Raw genomic sequence first — 27,613 nt, forward strand, 5'->3', positions numbered from 1 at the left:
ACAATCACGTTTACTGGGGGTTCAGTCTTAGCAGGACTAAGGGCTTCCCCTTCCACTGGTGATTTCACTAGAATATTCATTGCTACCTATGAGGTCAGAGTCCAGGGTCAGTCCATGTATAGTCTTTAGGTAGTGGCTTAGTCCCTGGAAGCTCTGGTTGCTTGGCATTGTTGTTCATAAGGGGTCTCGAGCCCCTTCAAGCTCTTCCAGTTCTTTCTCTGATTCTTTCAACGGGGGTCCTATTCTCAGTTCAGTGGTTTGCTGCTGGCATTTGCCTCTGTATTTGCTGTATTCTGGCTGTGTCTCTCAGGAGATATCTACATCCGGCTCCTGTCGGCCTGCACTTCTTTGCTTCATCCATCTTGTCTAATTGGGTGGCTGTATATGTATGGGCCACATGTGGGGCAGGCTCTGAATGGGTGTTCCTTCTGTGTCTGTTTTAATCTTTGCCTCTCTATTCCCTGCCAAGGGTATTCTTGTTCCCCTTTTAAAGAAGGAGTGAAGCAATCACATTTTGATCATCCGTCTTGAGTTTCATGTGTTCTATGCATCTAAGGTAATTCAAGCATTTGGGCTAATTCTGCTCTACTCTTTGTATTTCCTCCCTTGAGTATTTTTCCCCCTTCTAAGGAGGACTAAACCATCCACATGGTCTTCATTCTTCTTGAGCTTCGTGTGGTCTATGAATTGTAGTTTGGGAATCTGGAGATTTTGGCCTAATGTCCATGTATCAGTGAGTGCATACCATGTGTCCACTAACCAAACATGAAGGGATACATGGCTCTAGCTGCATATGTAGCAGAGGATGGCCTTGTTGGATACCAATGGGAGGAGAAGCCCTTGGACCTCTCAAGGCTGGACCCACCAATGTAGGGTAATGTCAGAGCGGTGAGGCAGTGGATGATTGGGGGAGCATCCTCATAGATGTAGGGAAAAGGAGGAGGTAGTAGGGGGTTTCCAGAGGGGAAACTGAAAAAGAGCATAACATTTGAAATGTAAATAAATAAAATATCCAATAAAAAAATCCTGCATGGTATTGGTACAGAGGCAGAGAGTTTAGTGAAAATAATGGAATTGGAGATCCAGAAATAAACTCAAATGCTTATAGAAACTTTATCTTTGACAAAGAAGCCAAAAATGTACAGCAGAGAAATAAAGCACCTTCAATAAATGGTGCTGGTCTAACTGGTAGTCAGTATATAGAAAACTGAAAACAGATCCAAATCTATCACCTTGCACAAAGTTCAAGTCTAAAAGGATCAAGGACCTTAACAAAAAACCAGATGCAATGAATCAAATAGAAGAGGTAAATAAAGTGGGAAAGAGTCTCCAAGTCTTTGGCATAGGGGGTAATTACAGGAACAGAACACAAATGGATCAAAGATCAAAAATTGCTAAATGGGACCTCATGAAAGTGGAAAGCTTTTGTAAGAGAAAAGATGATTTTGTCAATAGCACAAAATCAGCAATCTACAAATTGGTAAAAAATAATCTTCACTAACTCCAAACCTGAGAGAGGGATGATATCCAAAATATATAAAGAACTCAAGAAATTAACCTCAAAAACCAAACCACACAATTTAAAAGTAGGGTATTAAGCTAAACAGAGAATTCCCAAAGAAGAATCTCAACCGGTGAGAAGCACTTAAAGAGATGCTCAAAGTCCTCAGTGATCAGGGATATGCAAATCAAAAATGCCCTGAGATTCTACCTTACACCAATCAGAATTGCTAAGAACAAAAACTCAAGTGAAAGTACATGCTGATGAGGATGTGGAGAAAGAGGAACACTCCTCCACTGGAATTGCAAACTTCTAAAGCTATTTTGGAAATCAATCTGGAGGTTCCTCAGAAAATTGGAAACCAATCTACCTGAAGACCCAGCTATTCCATTCTTGGGCATATAACCCAGAAGATGCTGAATCATACCAAAAAGCAGCCTTATTTGTAATAGCCAAAACCTAGAAACCGCTCATATGTCTATCAGTTGAAGAATGGAAACAGAATATGTGGTTCATTTACACAATGGAATACTACTCAGCTATTAAGAACGAGGACATTATGAGTTTTGCAGGCAAATGGATAGAAGTAGAAAGTATCCTGAGTGAGGTAACCCGGATCCAAAATGACATCCATGGTATGTACTCACTAAGAAGTGGATGTTAGCCAAATTACAGAAGACCTAGGACACAGTCCAGATTACAAGAAGGCTAACAAACAGAAATGCCCAAGTAAGAATGCTTCCAACTCACTTAAGTGGGGTTTGTGGAGATGAAAATAATTACAGAGGGCTGAAGAAGGGAGGGACCTCGGTATGTTAGGGAAGCAAGAGGAGAAAGAGGGAAGAGGATCAGGTATGAAGGGCAGGAGAGAACATCAGTGTGCAGGAGAGAACATCAGTGGGCAGGAGAGAACATCAGTGGGCAGGAGAGAACATCAGTGGGCAGGAGAGAACATCAGTGGGCAGGAGAGAACATCAGTGGGCAGGAGAGAACATCAGTGTGCAGGAGAGAACATCAGTGTGCAGGAGAGAACATCAGTGGGCAGGAGAGAACATCAGTGGGCAGGAGAGAACATCAGTGGGCAGGAGAGAACATCAGTGGGCAGGAGAGAACATCAGTGGGCAGGAGAGAACATCAGTGGGCAGGAGAGAACATCAGTGGGCAGGAGAGAACATCAGTGGGCAGGAGAGAACATCAGTGGGCAGGAGAGAACATCAGTGTGCCGGCAGAATGAATGGAAATATTCCGCCTCAGGGCTGGGAGGTAATGGGACCCTCTAGAAAATACCAGGGATCTGGCAGTTAAGAGACTCTCAAGACTCAGTGGACATGATCACAGCCAAAATGCTTTACTATTTGGTGAGGGAACTAGAAGAGTCCATCTCCAGTAGATATACAGGGCTACAAGTGGTGGGACTGGGTTACCAATACATAATTAAATTTCTGACCCAGAATTTTTCCTATTTAAATGTATTGCAGGGACAAAAATAAAGGAAAGGAAAGGCAGTCCAGTAACTGCCCCAACTTGGGATCCATCTCATGGAGGTAGGGCACCAAGACCTAACACTATTACTATTGCTATGATATTCTTAAAGACACGCACCTAGCATGGCTGTCCTCTAAGATGCCCAACCAGCAGATTACTGAGACAGATGCAGATACTGATATCCAACCACTGGACTAAAGTCAGAAATCCTTATGGTCGAATTAAGGGAAGGATTGAAGAAGTCAAAAGGAAGGGCTACCCAATAGGAAGACCAACAGTCTCAACTATACAAACCCCTTGGAGCTCCCAGAAACTGAGCCACCAACCAGGCACCATACATGTGCTTGTCTGAGGCCCCAGCACATATATAAAAGAGGACTACCTGGTCGGCTTCAGTGGGAGAAGACATGCCTCATCCTCAAGAGACTTGAGCTCCAGGGAGGGCCAGGTATTAGTGGGGAGAGCATCTTTGTGGAGATAATGGGAGAAGGAAATGGATAAGGAGCTGTGGGAGGAGGACCAGAGAGAGGGTAACAGCTGGCATCATTCCATCATTCCATCATTCTATCATTCCATAGAGAGATCAATGAGCACTTTCAGGTAAAGTGACTACAACAAACTCTTTCTAGGTATGTAGGGACAATATTAACTTATAATCAAGATCAGATATTTATTCTACAATACATTTGAATTTCTTTCTTTCAGGGTCTCAATTAATAACATAATGGTGGGTCCCTAATAGGACAGACATACTCATCAAAAATCTTAGAGTAGTTATTTGCCTTCATTTTTATGAACTTTTCTTCACTATTCTCTGCAGCTATGTTTTTCCCCCCAGAGAAAGAGTTCTTAGAATCTAGTAGTAGACAAAAGTATTCCAACAAAATACATGTTAACATTTTTGTCTGGTCATCCTAGATGCCTTTGAGGCAAGAGATCAACAGGGCAGAGGGCATGTGTATTATACACAAAATATATCACTATATTGCAACGGTTATTGGATAACTAGTGAGATGCTAATATGCTAACCTCATGCAGTAGGAATGGGGAAGGAGGTGTGTGGAACACAGGCAATGCATGTGACCATCTCCTATCATGCAATTGTTCCTTTGTAACTATGAAAGCATGCACATATAACTATGAAAGTTTGTGTATGGTATCCTCTGTTTGAAGATAGTATGATTATCATACTATTAACATGTAGATACAGTCTACTCCAACCAAAATGAAGATTTTTATTATCCTACAAGATGTACCAATAAACTGCTCAGGTGTTCACCCATAAGATAATTTCCAAATGCATATAGGACGTAGTTGATATACCAATTGTAACAAAACTACCCTTTCTAACTCATTAGTCAGAAAGAGGGGGTCTTTAGAAAAAATGATTAATCCTATATTTAAGATGAGAAGATATATGAAATGCATGGTGAATGAGATGGCCATAAAATTGTTTCTGCAACAACTGATGAAAAAGTAATCAATGAACTAATATTTTGAGCATAGAAATCTATCTCCACAATTATGCTAAGGCTGACATTTCTAATGTTTTTCCTCTGAAAGTTGGTGATTCCTACAAGGCATGTGTGATGCAATATTGCTATAGAATAAGGAGAGAGAGAGAGAGAGAGAGAGAGAGAGAGAGAGAGAGAGAGAGAGAGAGATTGCAGTTTTACAGGCCATTTGAAGTCATGATGTCAATGACCTAAAGAAGGTTCCACATAGAATCTCACATTAGTGCTGCTGTGGTGATGAAGCCTTTCACATACAAATCTCTTGGCTTGTTTCCTCTGAGAACTTGCAGTAACTTTTGTATTGGGCGAAAACACAAATTAGTTTGTGTAGTTAATGAGAATAAACTGTATACTGAACCAAGATTGATTTGTAATATGATTCTACAAGTAATTTTTGCTTCTGTATATAGCAGTTGACAGACTGGCTCTCTTCCATCTACTAATGATAACTGACTGTTTTTCATCCACTCAGTAACTTTTCAATTTTTTCTTGCTCCAAATAAGTCAGTACAACTTAACCAATAAAAGAATGGAATGTATAACTTTCCTACAAAATCATAAAGATAGTACCAAACATATGCCTAATGGCAGAATAGTTCTGAGCCAAGGGAGTGCATCAGAACATGAAGCAGAAATATGTGGAGAAATAAAGAACAATGAAAGTAAGAAGTCCCACCTATTTTAACATTCTGAAATGTTTAATTTGTTTAGTCTTTTAATTGTGTTCAAATCTAAAAATAAAGTAACTCTAGAAAATGGTTTTTACATGAACATTAGTGAATCAATTATACAGTACTTCATTCAAAAGTTTGTTGAACAAATGGACAGATACTTCTCATAATGCGCACTAATTCCGTAGACAAATAGAAGTCAGTGATTGGACAGACTTATACATCCATGTTCATATTATCAGCATCCTTCTTTGTTTAAATACTACATGACATCTATTATATCTTTCAGATAAATGATGCCCAAAAATTTTGATTGATCTGAAATGAAAAGATATTTGAAGAGGGCATCTGTACAGAATTATGCTTCATAGTTGTAACTAACTCACCAAACGAGCATTATAAAGACACAGGACCAAACGCCTTAGCTAAGGCTCTTTGGTCCTGTGAGTATTAGAATGCCATCGTTTCACAAGTGGTTTTGCTGATCGCATTACAAATAGCCAAATGACCCAAATGAACATCACAACTTGTTGTCATAATGCTGTAGCTTGCGCAGGGAACAGAGTTCTATTTCTGTATTTCAGTAGAAATTCAGATGGCTCTCTGATATTCTGTTTGATCCCAGGTTCTAGTGAGGCACAGGCAAATTCCTGGCCTTTGTATATTTTTGACACACAGGGAAGAAACATTCCTCTGAGTTTATCCCATTCACTAGTCCTCATACACATGTGCCTTACAGGGGATGGAAAAGGAAGTTAGTTGTCAGAACTCCTATTAAATATAGGAATAGATAAAGTGTAAAGGGGAAATGATGACATATGCCAAAATTAAGGGGACAAGAATCTTTTCAGAATGTGTTCCAAAGAATCCAAACAGTTTTGTGACATTTTAGACAGAAAAACTCATTTTTATACTGAAGTAATGTAGGGTTGTGCAAACCTTCATTTCAGTTGATAAAGAAAAATATTACTTTCATAGGTTCACACAAGAAGTTCAAGTATTTCATCTCGGCTTCGATTTTTAAGCCATTTTCCTGCAAACTGGCAAATTTCTGCCTCCAGCAAACTGATGAAAATTCATGTGTGTTTTTATTCCTCCAGTTTAGGGCAGAATAGTAAAACTTTTGCCTTAGATCAAACTTTTGAATATTTGAGGGGAGGAAAAAAACCCCACATCACTTCTCAAATGTGAATACCCAAAGTGAAATGTGGCTGTTTCTTACATTTTTAGATTCCTGGAAGTTTTCCACCAACTTCTATAACAGTCACTCTGCAGGCTTCCGCTATAAATGTTGCAGGAACTATCTGGGGAAATATTCTATTGAGAGGCAAGGCAGGATTATCTAACAGATAGAGCGTGGAATTTGGACTTAGACAACCATCTGAGACCTGCACCTGCCTCCTTCAGTGCCTTATGGTACGGCTCTGTATAAATGATTCAGATTCACTTTGCTTATATTTTTCCCTGTGGCAATAGAGGAAAATGGGCTAAACGTTAGTCCCTTCTTGTCTCTCAGAGTATTCTATGAAGGTAAACATAACACTGTTTATAAAATGGAATGACCTTTAACACAGAAAAGTAGTACCACTGAGCAGGACAGCGTGGGTATCAACACTGTAGAATTCTGGGACGGGCACCTGTGCAGCAGGACCCTCACATTTGCATTCTTACAGGGATGCCTAGGACACATAATCAATAATAGGAGCTACAAATGCTAATTCTGTCAGCACATATCTTTTCGTCAGCATCTGGACTTATTAATGTCTCTCTCACAAATCCAGTGAACAGAGACAACAATCCATAACAACTGGTCAGCTGACATCTATCAAAATCTATCAGCATCTGTCAACATCTATCAACAGCAAATTTCACTGCGATGCTGCGTGCTTAGATTTTTCACAATCTTCTTCTAAGGTTCTTAAATGCTTTATCCTTCCATCTAGCCCACCAGACACCAGAGGTAGTGGAAAGGAAAGGTTAATAGAGCAAAGAAGGGTGTGGACCTGTTTAAAAATAGTTCTTTGGAGCAAATCCAATCTGCATTGTCAGGATAGCAGTGGTTCAGTTCACCCAAATCAGCAGTGGCACCTTGATCCCATTGCAAACATTATTCATGAATCAGCGATGGCAGTTCAATACAGAAGAAATCGAGAGTCTCTGCCAATCGGCCTGAGTCCTTAAAAGTGACAAGAAGCCACTGGAACAGCATCAGAAGTTTCGTGGTGCATTTCTCTCTATGAAGTCATGACAAATGATGACCAAAAAAGAATGGTAAAGTGACTCAACAGCATACAGCATCATTAGTGAAGAAGCTAGAAGCAGCAAAGTCCAACAATGACCGTCAAAGAATGGTAAGGTGCGCCATCATCCACTGTCTGTTGGGTTATATTTATACTCTTTCCAAACATCATGTGTTCTCTCAAGCATCTGGTCCAGGAAAACATCCCATGCCCCCTTTCCAGACTGCTTTCAGAAAAAAAAAAAACACAACGTGTCAGTTCTCAGCAAAATATCCTCCCACAAGTCTGCCTCAGCAAAAGCATCCTCTTACAAAACAGTTTAAAGAAAAACAAATCACATGACATGAGTCTCTAAAGAAACCAGAAACTTCCACTTCATGATGCACTTCAGCCACCTTTTGAGAATCTACTGGAAGGGTAGTGATTAATTTAATAAAGCACACTTGCTCTTCTCTAAACACTCATGTCTTTGTATTGATGATGTAATTATGAAGGAGATATGTCTGAATGACAAAATAAATCACATGTATTAGTCATACATGACAGGTGACAGATAATGATTATGAATTTAAAGGAAGACATTTGTGACTGAGGACAGTAGAATCTTTGTTACATCTTTGTGGAATTAGGACACGCATACATCAGTGTAAAAGGTATACACACACACACACACACACACTCACACACACACACACACACGTGAGTGGTGCATGCTTTATACCAAGCCACTGTATAGAAATATTTGATCCCTGAAAAATACAAGGCACTTTTGGAGAAGAATATTAATCCATTCATTTATCCACAACTTAATTGCTTTCCATGTCCCTACTCATTAAGGTTTCACCATCTCCACAAAGGACCTAAACTTGCAGCACAGCAACCTCTAAGAAATAAACCATATTCTAAGGTGCTAAGAACACCCTCAGCCGTCACTGTGATGCTGAGATTGTGATTCATTAGTGTCTCTTGCTACCATATAGAATCTCATTGTCACTGATTTTAAACAAGACTAATCCTACTGCATATTATATTATAGGCCATGGTTTTGACATTTTGTTGGCTTGTTAGTAAACCCTGACCTAGAAAAATCAATATGGATGTGGTTTATGACAAATTCTATAGTGAAGACGGCATGTAGTATTGAGGAGAGAAACTATTGGAGGTGGAGGAATATGTTTATACCCTGTTTGGACTCAAAGTTCCCCATTTAATTTTGTCTGATCATCTCCTTTTTCATTGCGAAGATGGAAGCTATGCATCATATTTTTAAATTCCCTTCAAAACCAGGGCCCTTGAAAGTTATATAGTTCCTGTTCCTCTTGTTATATATTTCCTCATGCTATTGGATTTTGTCAGAATCCATGATTATTTTGTGTCATTAAGCTCAATATCTCAATTTTATAGACCTTGGATCCCTCAGTAGAAACAAACCAGATGGTGATATGCTTTCAAAACAAGCTCTAACTGTAATTCGCAATTTAATTATAGCTAAACTGGGCATTCCCAAGCTCTATTAAATTTAATACCCAACTCAGGTTATGCGTATATGCATTGCCTTAGATGAATGTGCTGGTTCTTGATGTAGGAACTTGTACAGGAGTAATGAGCAATGCATCTATCAAACCTACAGAGGTGTATTGCCTTTTCTTTGGCTTATGGGTAGCATTACATCTCTTAAATAAATATTTATTTCTATATACCACCAAGAAGATTGACAAATTCAAATCATCAGGTCAGCTTGTAGAACATAGTTATTGATTTTTTAATGAAGTATCTACTATACTATTGGTTTACAAAAAATTTTTAAGTTTTGATTTTCTTTGAACCTTCATGTTTTACTATGTCTCAGAGACAGTATTTGGAATGTGTTCTGCATTGCAAGTGTGCTGTATTACATAAACGATATGGTTAGTATTAGTCTATCCAAAAGTGAATGTTAATTATCTTCCAAAACAAGGGCTTTTTTGGTAAACATGGTTTTAAATAGATAATAATATGAGTAAAGATTAAACAATTGTGGCAAGAACTGTTTTATCATGAATGAACATATTTATTCTTTCATTTTGAAGAACTATTTTGGATTTCTATAACATTATGTATAGTCTAAATCAACACTATAACATGCAAATATTTAAGTTTTGTACTTTGTATCCCACTTATAACAGAAAAGATACAATAATATCCTTAAAAATACTGTTTAATGCTATACATACACATTTATCATCAAACATAGGAGATACTTTATTCGTTTTACTGATTCATCAGAATTCACTGTGCATTTAACTTATAATGAGACTAAAGTCCATCTGGCCACATTTTCAGTGTGACATAGCCACTCCTAGCTAATGACTGAAGCACTGTTTGTTTAGGAATCATAAGTATAAAAGTAAATAACACAGATGTGGCCACTGCCTTCATGGAATTTATAATCTAATACACACAGTAAAAGTGCATAAATGTATAGTATAACTTCGAAAAGTATTTTATAAAATTACTATTTATGAATAAGTTCCTTACATTTAAATATTTCTATTTTACATATGCTTTATGTAATATAGTTTTCTATGTGAAAAAAGTAAATATTTTATGTACATATACTCTAAATTCACACAGTTTTATACACTGTGTCCATTCTGTTACCTCTGTGTTTGCCATTCATGCCATCTCAGGATTATATTTTAAATTTAAAGTTGAACGCAATCTAGGAGTATAATAATCTTTTAAATCAGTCTTATATTAGTTAAAAATTAAAATTGGTTGACATGAAAGAAAAGTTATCAAAGAAATTGCCATTACTTTAAAGAAAGTTGAATATTTCTGTGTGTCCTTTACATTTCTATAATATCTGTAATTTCTTCTGACATATGTCTGCAAAGGTTTCCAATGTAGCACAGTAGACATCCCTTAGTTTTATTTTAGGGCTTTATTTTTCTGAACTCTTGCAAATATGCTTTATTTATTTAGAGAAGTGGTTTGACTGTAGTGTTTTGGTTTGAAAAAGTAGAATAAAATAAGGAAAGCAGTGATAGAAGTTTGTAGATACATGCCTTAGTTGGTTCCATGGAGATCAGACTTAATTGGTGATGTGCTGAGAGTGGCTATTTATTGAGATTTGAAACATGCCAGAAAGAATGGATGACATAAAGGTTTAGTGCTCATTCATTTAACTAGACATACAACTTTCCCCACATTCCTTCTTAAAACAAGTTACCTTAGAATTTCAAACAAGGCTGTGTAGACTGAAGACTTGCTCTGAGAGAATCCACTCTACACTGGAAGTCAGTGTTTGAGTAGATCTGGGCTGGGCTAGGAAATTCTATTTATTTAGCCAAGGCACTAGGAGAATAGAGCAAACAGCTTCCATTGGAGCAAAAGTGAAAATGTAAGAAGCATGAGCTAATGGAGTCTTAGAATATCAAACTTGATCAAAACATGATATGGTGCCAATATAGTAAGCATCAAGGAAGTGACACGATGAAAATGGCATAGTTGGAAGTTTCATGGAGCAGAGGTGATGAGATTGATTTAAAGACACTGCAGAGAAATATCACGGAGGTTGAGCTGAGAGACCAGATCCAATAACAGATTTGGAAGACTTAACAGGACTTCTTAAAATGGAAGACTCATGGTGTAAGACATAGTGGATGGGAACAAATAAGAGAAGGCTTGTGGAAAACAGAATAAATGCATCAATAAGCTTGGCTTCAGGGATGTTTGTAGGAAGTTAGGTGGCTATTAAAGGATGAAATGAGGGTTCTTTCATGACGTCATGTACGAAGCTGGGATATGACTGTGGCAGTGAATTTTGTTGAGTTTTCTGTTGTCCAAAATAAAATACAGTGCAGTTTCATTTTATATTATTATTCTTAGAAGTCATTCCTCAAAGCAAAAGTAAATTGAAAGTTGGTTGAAAAATTACTAAGTGAACTAGGGCAATGCTTCCATCTCCTCTCTGAGAGCTACGTATTTGGGCTTGAATTATTTAGGAAGTTATGAAACAAAACAGGATTTATGTTTGCTTTATTTTGACATATGGTTTACATTCTGAAAACTTTGCCCTAGGATGGCATTGCATGAAATTATGATGATAAAATTGGGCATTGCCCAAGGAAAATCACAAAATTCAGAATAGTAATAGACTTTATAAATCATATGAGTAGGAAAACAGTAGGTTTTTGAGTTACTATCAGGTTCCAAGTATGTTGAGAACATTGGGATTGCCATATATATATATATATATATATATATATATATATATATATATATTCTTATAGATAACTTAGCTGTCCAGTCTAGTTGGGAACATAGTCATCGAGTAAGCACACATATGTATATGTATATACAATTATTAATTAAATAACTCCTTGTTCTTGTTACTGGTTGTAGTTTGTCTCCTAAACATTCATATATTCAACTCCTATTTTCTAGTGAATCAGGGCATTATTTGAATAGGCTAGGAACACTAGGAGAAAAAAACAGAAGAATAATAAATGAGGACATTTTAATGGACAGATTAAATTTGACATGTGTGAGTGTGTAAAGATAAAGTTAGACACTCAATTAGAAAATTCTTGCTTCAAAGAGCTGTAAGGAAAGGTGGAACAATGGACGTCAACTCCATGTTCATCAGGAGCTCTTAACACAGTTTAAGATTACCAGACTCCAGATCCTGCAGCCAGTGTTGATCACTAACGCCAATATTTGGTTAAACTTGCAAGTGCCTGTGAAGCAAACAGGAAGGTAGAGACACAGCAGTGACACCATGTCAAATGCACAGAAATAAAGTTAAGAGGCTTGGAGTCTATTTTAGCCTTGTTGCTAATTAGCTCACTCATTTCTTAGGATAATGAGTATGCAGTATCCGATGAACTCTAAGATACGTATTAGTTTCAAAGCTTGATGACTCATATTCTTTTACATGGGCATAAGGAGGTACACATGAAGGCCCTTGTTAAAATATTATGTATCTTTTTGTATCACCTCCTCTCATAACTTTAGCTTTGCTCTTCAATGCTCCAGTGAGTTGAGATCAAGCCAGCTTCAAAGATATTAATGGAAATATCTAGAAATAACTCACCTTTGAGTCATCATTATGAATATTTCTGAGGAGACTGACAAAATCTTTTGCTGTTCCCTCATCTCTCTGTCCAGGATATCTATGATGCATGTGCAACCTGCCCTCTGGAGAGAGGAGGAAGAAGAGAGACAAGAGAAGAGAGAGACTGCAAAAACCCATCTATCTAATTTTACCATTATGTTTTGGAATTACTGTTATGCCTTATCAGTATTATTAACCTCTAGTATATATTACTAAACTATTAATATATTATAGGTATGTATAATGAATTCATACATACATACATACATACATACATACACACATATGTGTGTTTGTGTGTTTTTGTGTTTCAGTGCTGGCCACAATTTCCAGCTCTTACTAGGATCTTTGACCCCATCCCGTGAAGATATGAGAAATGACTATATATACACATATCATAAACATGGGATACTGTACAGCAAAATTTACCCTTAAAATGTAAAGTGAAGTTTGAAATAACTCATCTTCTATAAATGTACATATGTGTAAAAATATAAAGAGTAGGAAGGATGAAATTTTGGTGAATTACTGGAAAAGAGGAGGAAACAGAGAAGAATGATTCATAAGGAAAGCTTCCAGAGAGTTGGTCCTTAAGGTCTCTGTTTATAAGGTGGGGGAATTGATGTTAAAGTTAAACTTCTAATTTCATAAATAGGAACAGTCAAGCTTTGGCTGACAATTGAGACCTTGTGGTAAAAGAAAAGGTCCAATTTCATAATAAAATTTAATTTGGCTCTATATGTAGGAGGAACAGATAAAGTTTATACATTATCCCTTGTATACTTATATTTACGTTAATTTTATTTCTCCATGCATTATCTAGGACTTGCATTTTTCATTTTAAATTGTTGAGGCCAAAAAAGATTTTCATTTCAACATTATGAATATTTTAATACCACATCATTAATTTCCTAAGGTTGGGGACGATGTAGTACATATTAACTTTGTGTTCATTGTTTCTTTTTGAATGTTTTCTTCAGCTTTATCTAACCATCTATGACTCTTGTGCTTCAGTTGTGCTGGGCAATCTCACATTCATGTTTATTTCAGATAAACACTGTTCTAAAAGGAGCACTAAGGATGCCAATAACAAGCTTCAGCTCCCTAAATGTTCAGCCCTTGCTCTGGGCTTCAGAACTGGTAAATTCTGGTCAACAAAAGACAGAAGATTTGAAATTCAACTGCACTACTTGAAACTGTGTTCTTGCTAAGCCATAATTGACAGGCATGTTGGCGTCAATTCCACCTCAACCTTATTTTCAAACTTTCTTATAAAGTGGGACACTCATTCAGTTAGCATATAGTCTAAATATACCGAACATAGTGTTCATGTACTTTGCACATAAGTGGTGTGAAAATTTCAGAAATATACAGTAAGTGAAGGAAATATCTATCTTTAGTGAATAAGGAGATGGCTTAGTGGATAGCATGCTTGCCTTGTAAGTCTGACAATCTGAGTTGGATTCACAGGACCTGTGCAAAAGCCAGATTCAATAGCACGAGGGTCTGTAATCCTAGAGCACCTCTATTTGGAAAGGGGAGACAAAGGCAGGACATTACCAGAAGCTTATAGTGCATGGACAATGTCCTGGCCAAACAAGACAGAATGGTGCTCTAATGTTCTTTAACATCAACATGCCTGCCTTGATACATGTAGGGCATGTATCCATACCTCCCACAGTAAGATGTACACATGAAAACACACACTTTTTATATACACATACACAGCAAATTTAGAAAGTGCATTGTGTTCTAGACACAGGCAAATGACTCTACTTGATGCTCAGGCTCTGCTTTATCCAAATATTTTGTTAGCCATGACAGTGCTGTTTCTCTCTACCCATGCTTCACACTATTTTGCTATTGTCAAAGTTAAATGGAAGATTGTCTTACATTCATGGGTGTCGCTGTTGTGGGATGAAGAATTTATTTGTTGATTTTCTAAAGAAGAAAACATTGAAGACAACTTCAAGAAAAGAACAACAACATGTTTAATAAAACGTCCATAATGTAACTTTGCTGTCAATAAATATTTGCATCCCTCTTTCTTGTTTTCTCAAGTCCATTGTTTGTGTTCTTCACCTTAACACTTTTGTGCTATATTTAAAGGATGAGCCAAAAGCGTGGAAAGCTGTTGTTTTCAAAATTTATTAATGTTTTCCAACTCATCTCCCTGTTTGCCTGCTGACAGCCTGCCAAAATCACCCTCCAGTGAATTGTAACAAGATTGGGGTAGCAATCACGGGACCCAAAATGAGTTGCAGATAATTAGTAGATCAGATCTTTGTCACAGCAGATAGTTGCTTCCCACACATCTCTATTTTTAAGCCTGTGTGTCATACAATGTGTATGCATTGTCTGCTTCAGAGTGAGGCACACATCTTTGCATTGCATATAATACAGCTGAGTTGAATGAGAAATCTCATTCTTTTATAATTTTGTCTTGTGACTGGATAACACACGAGGTTTGAAAATTTGACAAACAGTTGAAATCACCCCTTGGCTTTAAACAGTGCTAGAGAGGGAGGAGGATTTTCCCATTTCTCTATTAAGTGAAGCAACTCAGTCATCACAGACTGTTTTCTAATAAATGCAGGAAACAAAAATCTCCTTAGATGATCAAAATTTTTTCATGCTAATTAGCTCTGACTAATTTGATTGGCAAGCCTAGCAGGTCAGGAGATTAGTTTTTTAAGTGGAACGAAATAAGAAAGCCTTTTTAGTGAAGATATGAAGTGATAAGTTGAGGGAGAAAATAAAGATTTAACTCTAGGACGTTGAAAAGTCTAAGGTTATCAGCTAATAGGCTTTCAAGGGAATCAACCAGAAGTTCATAGGTAGCAAATCATCTTCTAGTAATCTGTTCCTTTTAGAATACTATCTAATGCCTTCACTCACCTTGTCTTACTTTATTTTCCCCTTAATTCTACAGCCCATAGAGAGAATGTATAAGAAGTCAAATGGGAGATTATGGGGTGCTCAGGTATGCCTCAGCATTAAGGGAAATCTATTATTCTTTGTAGTGCAAGTCAATATATTGGTACATACCTGGCACTTGGGTGGAAGAAGGTTGAAGAAAAAAAGATCAGAAGTTCAGGTTCATCATCAGTTACATAATGAGTTGGAGGCCAGGCTGAGCAACATCAGCCCTTGTCTCAAAGGAAAAAGGCATAGTTTTGGTATTTGGAGTCTCAAATCTAAGAGGGCCATCTAGGAATTGCACAAAGAATGGACTGATGCTGCAACTAAAATAAAAATGAAAGAGTCAGGACATCAGCCTTAATTTTTTTTAAAAGGAGAACCTTGTATTTTATAACTAAATGTTTCACTTGGAGAAAGCATACAAACTTTAAAATGTAAGTTATTTAACTATATAATGAGCACAAAGGGCTTTTCTAGCTAACATGAGTTTTGTTATCTATAACAAGATTGATCTAGAAATAATCCAATGGATTTCTAACATGTTATAAATGTTTATAATATTATTGAGATCACTTAAACATTGATATTTTAGGAGAGAAGACATATCTTAAGTCAATTTTAATGTACTAAATATAAATTGGTACTGTAAATATGAATTTTTCTAAGTTTTGATAAATGTTCAATAGACAAATCATGCAGTAACTCTTATCTTCATAGACCTTATAATTTAATGAGTCAAAATTGTATAGTATCTTAATAGGTAATAAACATTGCAAAATGAGATAGAATGGTTTTAAGCACATTTTATTATATATGCATGTATGCATGTGCATAATACATGTGCACGAGTTAGTGTAGTCATATATGCAGCACAAATGTGCAAGTGATCACAAAAGGCAGAAGAAGGAATCAGATTCCTGAAACTGGAGTAAGAAGCATTCATAGTCTACCCTATAGGTACAGGGACCAGGAATAAATTAAGTCTCTAGATGTAAGAACAGAAACAGTATTATAACTGAGGTTTTGTTTTACCAGATCTTCATGGCATTCCCCATTTGCATGACTACTGGTACATAGCTGGGAAGCAGGACAGAAGTTAAAGAGGTACTTTCCAGGGTACTAGGGTAGTCTCATTGATCTCATCTCTCAGTAGTAAGAGGGAAGGACTGTGTGATGGGGCAACTGAGTTGTGTGGTAGGCAAAGAAGGATTGTATTTAGTCAGAGGAAGAAGAAGAGGAAGAAGCAGAAGAAGCAGAAGAAGCAGAAGAAGCAGAAGAAGAAGAAGAAGAAGAAGAAGAAGAAGAAGAAGAAGAAGAAGAAGAAGAAGAAGAAGAAGAAGAAGAAGAAGAAGAAGCAGCAGCAGCAGAAGAAGCAGAAGAAGCAGAAGAAGCAGAAGAAGCAGAAGAAGCAGAAGAAGCAGAAGAAGCAGAAGAAGCAGAAGCAGAAGCAGAAGCAGAAGCAGATGCAGATGCAGACGCAGAAGCAGAAGGATCAACTACTACCTCATATCTGGCCACCTGAATCAGTGAAGAATAAAAAGGAATTTTCCTTCAAGCTTGTAATGTGTCTCAAAGAAACTAATCAGAAAATCTCCTATGTTTTGTTACCTACAGGAAATTGCTGCTAGCTGTATACTTTTTATTATCAGCTGAGGAAACTGGGTGCTTGCTGTCATACATATAAGTGAGACCAAACTATGATCAGTCAAATTTGAGTGATCACAAAATTCCATAACCCAGTTCCTCCCTACATAACAAATAGATGTTACATAAATATGTAACTTGTAAGGAGAGAAAAATGTAATAGCAATGAAAATCTATAAAATACGAATTAAAACAAAAAAATGAAGACATCTTTAGAAAAGCCTCGCATATGAGTTGATGCAAAACAAATCAGTAGATTTGTATTGTTTTGTTTTACAGGATATCAGATTTTCCTCACATGTTAATAATTATCTCAGTTGACTCAATTTTCCTGGTAATGGGATCTATTGTTAGCGATTATTTACTCCTTCAATGTTGAACGCTTTCTTGTATAAACATACTAATGCATACCATCAACACTTGTGGATTTGAGTCAAGTACAGAGTTCTTTGGAAGAATAGACACAGGTATTAAGGTGGTTTTGTCTTCCAAAATCTTAAAGGGTACTTGCAACCACCCATTTCTAGGCCTGATGTCTAGATCACTTTTAAACTATGGAAATTCACTGCTGTACACAAAGTTATTTTTATGTATATGTAAGCCAGAAATGTAGGTTAAATATAGAAGCCCCTATCTGTAATTCAAGAACATTTGTAGCACAGCATAGACACAGTCATTTGTTTATGCATTATCAATGGCTATTCTTCATGGCAAAGTAATTGTAAAAGAGGCTATGCATCTTAAAAGGTCTAAAACACTTATAATCTGACTCTCTGCAGAAAGTGTTTGCTAATATTATCTTATGCTATAACCTTGTCGAGAAAACTGTGAGGACTTTATAGCCACAAAAATATGCATCCTCTTAGCAAAGAGCATCTACAGCTTTGTAAAACATTTCTGCTCGTCAGGACATTTGCAAGGCTCCATCTCCAGGATTACATCAGTTTCAGGGCTGCTTTCCCAAAATCTTATTTTTACACAGTCAAACCCCAACTATAATTAAAAACAGTTTTACTGAGTGATTTTAAGTAAGGCACAACCAAAGATCTAGTTTCTACTCCCACCTCACATTTGAAGGGAAATAAATAAAGTATTCTTTTATTCCAGAAAGTTAATCTCTATAAATGAAACTTTAGATTAAAAAATGCATAGTATTTTGATTTAAAATTTTTACATTCATATGCTGTTTATATTAAGGATATATAATAGTTTTACATGTTCTAAGTTTAATAAATTTATCACATTTATGGCATGAATGTTATGTATTATGGGGCATAGTGGATACATGAAAAATAGTTTACTATAGCTATAAAGAGGAGAATAATATTAGACTGTAATTTTATGTGACAGAATTTTTTGGATTGTAATTAACATTTATTTTGCATTCTTAGGAACTATTTGATCCTTCTACTAATAAGACAAGACCACAATAGAAGGTAGATGTTTACTCTTCCAGGAAGAGAAGGGTGGGTTCACGTGAAAAACAAAAGTTTATTTCTTCGGTTCTTTATGACACTTAAAACTTTTTTGAGATTATACTATAATTGTAATATTTTTGCCTTCTATTTCCTCCATCTAAATCCTTCCATATACACCTTCCCACTCTCCTTCAAATTCATGAACTCTATTTTCAATAACTGTTATAGCATGTGTGTGTGTGTGTGTATATATATATATACCAGAATGGCTTGACAATCATGCATGAGCTTTACAAAGGTGATACCAATGGATGTACCAAACTGACCTTGGATAAAGAAAAGCCTATGAGGCCTCATTCCTAAATTGAGAACTATAGGCAACTAAGGAAAGATCGAAATAGCATAGACGTGCCTCCCTAGAGAAGAGCATAACAATAGTTTGTCCAGTGCTAAATGTTCAGTCCTGAAAACATACACATAAGTAACATTATGTGACAGATTATTAAATTTCTCCTCCTTAATGATAATACTGAATAGAAACACTCTTGATACATAAGAACTAGACATTAAGGCTTGCTACAGCAGCACATATACTAAAATTGGAATAATACAGAGAAGATTAACATGGCTCCTGCACAAAGATGACACACCAATCCGTGAAGCATTCCATATCTTTAGTAGATGGAAAACTTCACCACAAAGTGGGAAACTATACCCTAGAAGAAGCAAGAAAGTAATCTTCTTTCAACAAACCCCAAAGAAGATAGCCACACCAACATAATTCCACCTCTAACAATGAAAATAACAGGAAGCATCAATCACTATTCCTTAATATCTCTTAACATCAGCGGACTCAATTCCCCAATAAAAAGACATAGACTAACTAATGGATATGTAAACAGGACCCAGCATTTTGCTGCATACAGGAAACACACCTCAGTGACAAAGACAGATACAACCTCAGAGTGAAAGTCTGGAAAACATTTTTGCAAGCAAATGTTCCCAAGAAACAAGCTGGAGTAGTCCTTCTAATATTGGATAAAATCAACTTTCAACCAAAAGTTATCACAAAAGATAAGGAAGGACATTTCATACTCATCACAGGAAAAATCTACCACAATGAACTCTTAATTCTGAAAATCTATGCTCCAAATGCAGATGCACCCACACTCATAAAAGAAACTTTACTAAATCTCAAAGCACAGATTTCAACACCCCACTGATCAAGGGACAGATAATGGAAACAGAAAATAAACAGAGACAAAAAGAAACTAACAAGTTATGAAAGAAATGAATTTAACACATATCTATAGAACATTTCATCCTCAAACAAAAGAATATATAAACCTTCTCATCACCTCATGGTACCTTCTCCAAAATTGACCATATAATCAGTCACAAAACAAGCCTCAATAGATAAAAGAAGATTGAAATAATCCCATGCAGTCTATTAGATCACCATGGACTAAGGCTGGTCTTCAGTAACAACACAAATAATAGAAAGCCCACACACACACACAGAAGCTAAACAGTGCTCTACTCAATGAAAACTTATTCAAGGAAGAAATAAAGAAAAAAATTAAAGAGTTTTTAGAATTTAATGAAAATGAAGGCACAACATACCCACACTTATGGGACACAATGAAAACAGTGGTAAAGGGAAAACTCCTAGCTCTGAGTGCCTAATAAATAAAAGAAAGAAAGAAAGAAAGAAAGAAAGAAAGAAAGAAAGAAGGAAAGAAAGAAAGAAAGGAAAAAGAAAAAAGAAAAACAAAACCTTGGAGAGAACATACATCAGCAGCTTGACAGCACACCTAAAAGCTCTAGAACAAAAAGAAACAAATGCACCAAAGAGGACTAGAATGGAGGGAATAATCAAACTCAGGGCTGAAATCAACCAAGTACAAACAAAAAGAACTATACAAAGAATCAACAAAACCAAGATTGGATTCTTTGAGAAGATTAACAAGGTAGATAAATCATTAGCTAGATTAACTAGAGAGCACCAGGACAGTAACCAAATTAACAAAACCAGAAATGAAAAGGGACACATAACAACAGAAAGAGAAAATTAAAAAAATTATCAGTTCTTACTACAAAAGCCATTATGCAACAGAACTGGAACTGGAACTGGGACTGGAAAATCTGGATAAAACGAACAATTTTCTAGACAGATACCAGGTACCAAAGCTAAATCAGGAACAAATAAAGCATCTAAACCATCCCATAACTCCTAAGAAATAGAAGCATTCCTTAAAAGTCACCCAACCAAAATAAATAAATAAATAAATAAATAAAGCCCAGGACCAGGTGGGTTTCATGCAGAACTGTATCAGACCAAAACAGAAGACCTGATATCAATACTCTTCAAACTACCCCACAATATAGAAACAGAAGGAACACTACCTATTTCATTCTATAAAGCCACAATTATTGCTTATATTTCCTATCAAAACTGCATATTGGTTCTTTTACTAAATATTGCTAAGTTTTTATTTAAAAAAGAACTAGACATGAGAAGCAGATTTTTTTTATTTAGAGTTACTATTTTTCCTATGTGATTAGTTGAATCCAATGATACATACACCATAGATGGAGAGGGTCAACTGTATGTACACCTTTGAGGAAGAAGGGAGGGACCAGAGATGCCTGGCTGTCTTGTGTGTCAGTGAAATCACTGTAGCATTGAGCAGAGTCATCATGCAGACAAGGCTCTGAATAGGGGCCAACTTAGCAACAGAACATCAGGTAATTGAAGAGTGAAAACTTCTTTCTATGATTATAGAAACACAGAAGTGGACACATCAGGAAGAGCTATGACCAGGCTAACGAGACACTGCTGAGAACTTTATTCTTGCTCCTAGCCAACCTGGGTACAAACTGAAAGTCTCCCCAATATGACCTCATAACATGCACACAATGTACATACACCCACATGCACATCTGCACATATAGGCCCTACATGCACAAACATACACATGTGTGTGGATACAGAGAGAGAGAAAAGAGAGAGAGAGAGAGAGAGAGAGAGAGAGAGAGAGAGAGAGAGAGAGAGAGAGAGAGAGAGAATGGACAGAGGGACAGAGGGACAGAGGGACAAAGGGACAGAGGGACAGAGAACAAGAATAGAAGGGGCATTTAAATACTAAGTGAACTGAAGCATAGTTGAATAAATAAGATGGGGATTACATCAGTCCCCTTAAAATGGAAAACTTTACTTTCTTTTCTGCTACAAGTATGAACAAGGAGATTTGTGAATGAGCTCAGTAATAAAGAAATACATTCACATCTGTGCTTTTTAGTTGTATCATTAAGTTTTCAACTGCATATATTTTGTATACTTGTTAAGAAGCAAGCGTATTTACACAAATGTGAAGGTCAGTAATCTTAGGTGGTGAGTATGTGGGTGACTCTTAGGTCATCCACTTGTATGTGTTCTCTAAATATGCTCAAACAAATCCGTGTCAGCTTGGCAATGAGAAGGGAAATATAATGTCAGGACAGATGTATTTGTGCCTTTGCTCACTCTGTGCTCACTGAAGCTTGTTAATCTAAAAACCATTCCACCTTCAAGTGTTAATGAGCTAATAAGTCATTTTGAGGTGAACTACTTTTCAAAATTGCTGAAGTCACACCTCGGGCTGCATTCTTTTTCTATCTATTGGAAGGGAGGGCATGACTATCCTTTTCTGTAACCTAACATATGAAAAACAAGAAAATATATGCTTGTTATCTCCAAAATTTCTTATGATGGCAAATCAACAGGAACAGTTATTTTGGTAATGACCTGTTTGAACGTGATGAATTCTATACGTGTGGACTTAACAGAATATAAAATTATGGCAAAGATCAAAATCACTTCTTTCATATCCAGACATTTTTCTCCATGTTAGTACATAGTTTTAAATATACTCAGTTAAGTGTGTCTTGAAAACTGTAAAATCAAAGCTAAGGTGTGAACTGGAGCTGAGATGCTTGCAGTGTGCTGCGGTTAGAATAGAACACAAATGTACCCATTTCATGTACTGTAATGCTCACACCTTACTATGACATTAGAAAAAGCATATTAGATGTGAAGAATTCCAATTAGTGATGCATTTAGTGTTTGATTGATTACACAGTGGTACCACATAGCCGTAAGGACAAGCACTTATGTGAATAAACTTGCATCCCCCTCAGAAGAGAAAGGAAACAGGGAATGAGAATAATAATGTAATTAGAGCTTTCCTTTTAGGCTTGTGTTTAAGGTTTCTCTTAATATTTTCAAAAATTACAATTCATGCTTCTTTTTACAGTACACATTTTTATTCTTATTACACTTTTCTATTAAATATTGAATATAAAATGAATGTGGCTATTTTATTACAATCACACAAATAAAATGAAATTAATGATCATTAAAGCATAAATCCATGTTAGGGTTAAATATCAAAAAATTAAGAAATGCTACATCTCTTAGATATAAGAGAAATGGCATAAAAAGGCTTTAAGCAACAAACAGTAAAAATGTGACTTAATCTGGCTATAACTGTTAATTACGTGTGTTAAACATGGTTCAAACAGATGTTATATCTTTAATATGCATGATTCTATGAGGATATTTTGGATGGGAGTCACGTTAATGTATAGAGAATATAATATAGAATGCATGCTCTATTGCTGATGACCTCATCTAGAGTGTTGAAAAAAATCAACAAACTAGAACAAAAGTTGAAGCATGAGTCAGTTCACTCTGCTTTAAGACTTTTCAGAGTGAACAAACCTATTTAGCCTTTAGACTCACATTCACACCAGAATTTGTAAAATCAGTTCTATTTCTTCTCAGGCTTTTACATCAAAATGAACCTATATTATCACATCACTTGCTTCTTCAGTTTGAAAATCTTAGGTATCATCTTCCATAATTTACTGAGCCAATTTTTTTAATCAAATGTTTCTATACCTTACCCCTCCACCTATCTATCTATCTATCTATCTATCTATCTATCTATCTATCTATCATCTATCTATCTATCTATCTATCTATCTATCTATCTATCATCTCTCTCTCTCTCTATATATATATATATATATATATGAATATTCCATTGGTTCCCTATGCATCCACATGATTATATTTGTTTCTCTGGACAACATTGGTCAATATATTAGCAAAACAAATTTGTCATTTCAAAAACAAGCCAAATAAGGTCAAATCATGTTGCTTGATTCAGTGTGATTGTGTGACTCTCAGCCCCCAACTGTCTTAATAAAAGGAAAAGAATATAGGCTATGTTAATGATTAGGTTGATTGGATCTCCTTTTTAAAAGTGAAGAGCAAATCAAACTGAAACAATGCTGGAAATGCTGGTTTTAGTCCCAACACATAAAGATCAGGGACGTTTTCACTCCTATTTTTATAGTAACTGGAAAAGACAGAAAAGTTGAAATTCAGTTGGATCTTCCCTATTTCTGTCTCCAAGTGTATTAGACAAAAGTCTAACTTGGAATATGGAGGGATTGGCATACTGAGGACATGATCTGAAGTGTTCTCACAGGATGCAGAATCCACTGGGGCCACAGATTCTTACCTTTTTCTGAAATGTCAAAATGGATAAGATGGAGAGAAAATATCTGAGAACTTCACTTTTAAGAGAAATCCAAGGTTTCACTTTGTGAAGCCACCCGATCCTCCTATTGAAAGTTAATAAAAATTGGTCCTCATGCTCTCAAAGGAAAGGGAGATAACCATCAGCAAACAGAACCATACCCTTGTCTGCAACAGCATATTCCTTGGGAGATTTTTACAGAGTATTTATCTCACCAATGTTAAGCGCATTTTTATTCTTCTAATTTACCAGCTTTTTCTGGTCTGCCTGCATCATTAAATGATGGGAAGGGGGTTCAAAAACAAAAGGAAAAGAAACTAAATGGAATTCATAGCTGGGAGCACAACTCCATAAAAGAATGATTATTTTTTGAGAACAAGATTAGATGTTTCCTCTTTGCTATAAATTAACATCATATCAATGGGAGTGCAGTTTGATAGTGGAAGATTACAGTACAAAGACCTTCAAAGCGCATATGTTCTCTGAGAAAGAACAATTCTGTGAACTTAGCATCAAAAAGGAAGAAAAATAGAAATGAATTCAGAGGCCCATGGCTGCACAAAATGCTGAAAATACATAGCCTTAAATATTACATTTACACTATATCTGTAAGATTCAAAGAACTACAACAGAAGAGTAGGAAGAAACTGAATGATCTAAATATAGAGGAAAGGGCTATGAAGTAATATCTTTTAAGCATACACAACCATGGCAAGTGTAAACTTAAGTCAGTTGTGCTTCCTGGTACTGAACCTATAGAAGGTTGGGAAGGTTATAAATAAGCTATGGATAGGGAAGGGCTGATTTGGCCTTACTGATTACTGCTAAACTATTGGGAGCTAAGGAATCTGGGGAGAGGGCGTTGTATAATAATCACTTTTACCTCCACAGATGAACCCACTTGTTCCCAAAATACACTTTCAAACTCAAATTCATGTAGATGAACCTATTGGAACTCAGTGGGACACAATTAACTCATGAATATGGGAAAGATATTTGTAGGGTAAATGTGGACTGGAAGTAGAAAAGAGAGAAGAGAAGGCATGGGTGCTCTGGGCAACCCAAGAGAGATACGAATGTAATCCACCACATTTATAGATGACAAAGTCGTGTCACCATGTACAAAGTTGGCACAGCCCTACTAGATCCTAGATTTAAAGTTAGTGAACGTAAAGTCTCCAGTGAAAGACCTATTTTTCTCATTTCCTAACCATGAATGCATTGTGCATAGCTATTGACAAAACACAGAAGCAAACTTCAGTTAATTTAAGGGAGAAAACATAAAAACAAATCAGACAAAACGAAAGAGAAAGATAGTAAAAGATAAAGAACGATTGACCCAGGAATTGAAAACATCTCTTTATCTGTAAAGGACCCTAAGTAATTAAGGGTGTCATATATTTTCAAAACAATATCCAAAAATGGAGTCCTGTGAGGAAAACTCTGAGTAGTTATGACGAAACTCCAAGAAACCAAGACAATAATCTTACGATTTGAGTTTCTTCAAAAAACACAGATTATTTTCTTGAATTATGCTTTTGTACCCTTCCAAGATATAGCAGGTAGGAATAAGTTTACTTTAGATCATCATTGCAACTGGCTATTGTTATTTATTTATGTATTTCTAGGGAAAAACAAGTTTTTTTTCATATGAAGCTTATTCTTATAATTGTAGACATCTTGAACTCATGAAAACTTTGTTCAGGTAACTTTTCTATTTTTCTTTTCATATATTGGATATTTTCTTTATTTACATTTCAAATGTTATTTCATTTCCTAGTTTCCCATCTAGAAACCCCCCATCCTATCCTCCAACCCCCCTTACTCCATGAGGATGCTCCCCTCAACTCCTCACTACGTCTCGCCTCACCACCGTGGCATTCCCCTACACTGGAGCATTGAGTCTTCAGAGGACCATGAGCCACTCCTACCATTGATGCCTGAGAAGCCCATACTCTGCTACATATGTAGATGGGGCCATGGGTCTCTAAATGTGTATTCTTTGGTTGATGGTTTAGTTCCTGGGAGCATTGGGGTGTCTGGTTGATTGATATTGTTGTTCTTCCTATGGGGTTGCAAATCTCTTCAACTACCTCAGTCTTTTCTCTAACTCCTCCATTCAAGACCCCATTCTCAGTTCAATGGTTGCAAGCATCCACATCTGTATTTGTCAGGCTCTGGCAGAGCCTCTCAGGAGACAGCTATACCGAGCTCCTGTTAACATGCACCTCTGGGAATCCCCAATAAGGACTGGGTTTGGTGACTACATGTAGAATGGATCCCAGGAGTGACAGTCTCTGGATGGCCTTTTCTTCAGTCTCTGCTCCACACTTTGTCTCCATATTTCCTCCTGTGAGTGTTTTGTTCCCTCTTTTTTATTGGATAATTTTTATTTACATTTCAAATGTTATTCCCTTTCCCGGTTACCCATCCATAAACCCCCTATCCCATTCCTATCCCCCTGCTTCTATGAGGGTGTTTCCCCACCCATCCACCCACCACTTCCCGCCTCCCCACCCTGACATTTCCCTACACTGGAGGGGGGCGGTCTAGCTTTGGCAGGACCATGTGCTTCTACTCCCATTGGTGCCCAACAAGGCAATCCTCTACTACATATGCAGTTAGAGCCATGGGTCTGTCTATGGATGGTGGTTTAGTACCTGGGAGCTCTGGTTGGTTGCTATTGTTGTTCTTATAGGGTTGCAAACCCCTTCAGCTCCTTCAATCCTTTCTCTAACTCCTCCAATGGGGGACCACGTTCTTAGTTCAATGGTTGGCTGTGAGTATTCCTATATGTATTTGTCATGTTCTGGTAGAGCCTCTCAGGAGATAGCTATATCAGGCTCCTGTCAGCCTGCACTTCTTGGCATCAGCAATATTGTCTGGGTTTGGTGGCTGGATCCCCATTTGGGCAATCTTTATATGGCCTTTCCTTCAGTCTCTACTTCAGTCTCTGCTCCAGTCTCTGTATTTCTTCCTATGAATATTTCTTCCTATGAGTATTCCCTTCTAAGAAGGACTGAAGCATCCACACTTTGATTGTTCTTCTTCTTGAGCTTCATGTCATCTGTGGATTGTATCTTGGGTAATCTGAGTGTTTGGGCTAATATCCACTTATCAGTGAGTATATACCATGTGTGTTTTTCTGTGATTGGGTTACCTCACTCCGGATGATATTTTCTAGTTCCATCCATTTGCCTAAGAATTTCATGAAGTCATTGTTTTTAATAGTTGAGTAGTATTCTATTGTGTAAAAGTACCACATTTTCTCTATTCATTCCTATGTTGAAGGACTTCTTGGTTCTTTCCAACTTATGGATATTATAACTAAAGCTTCTGGAACATAGTAGAGCATGTGTCCTTGCTATAGGTTGGAGCATCTTTCGGGTGCATGCCCAGGAGTGGTATAGCTGGGTCTTCAGGTAGTACTATGTCTAATTTTCTAAAGAACCACCAACTGATTTCCAGAGCAGTTATATCAGCTTGCAATCCCACCAACAATGGTGTATTCCTCTTTCTCCATATCCTTGCC

General features: G+C 36.7%; 1 non-coding gene across 1 annotated transcript; it reads left to right on the forward strand.

Moving 5' to 3' along the window:
• Positions 1 to 19,066: 19,066 nt before the first annotated feature.
• Positions 19,067 to 19,169, forward strand: LOC120101173 (U6 spliceosomal RNA). The gene has a single exon (XR_005501570.1). It is a non-coding gene; the product is annotated as a U6 spliceosomal RNA (small nuclear RNA).
• Positions 19,170 to 27,613: the final 8,444 nt, after the last annotated feature.

Source organism: Rattus norvegicus, chromosome 2 (assembly GCF_036323735.1).
Source record: "Rattus norvegicus strain BN/NHsdMcwi chromosome 2, GRCr8, whole genome shotgun sequence".
Taxonomy (NCBI): Eukaryota; Metazoa; Chordata; class Mammalia; order Rodentia; family Muridae; genus Rattus; species Rattus norvegicus.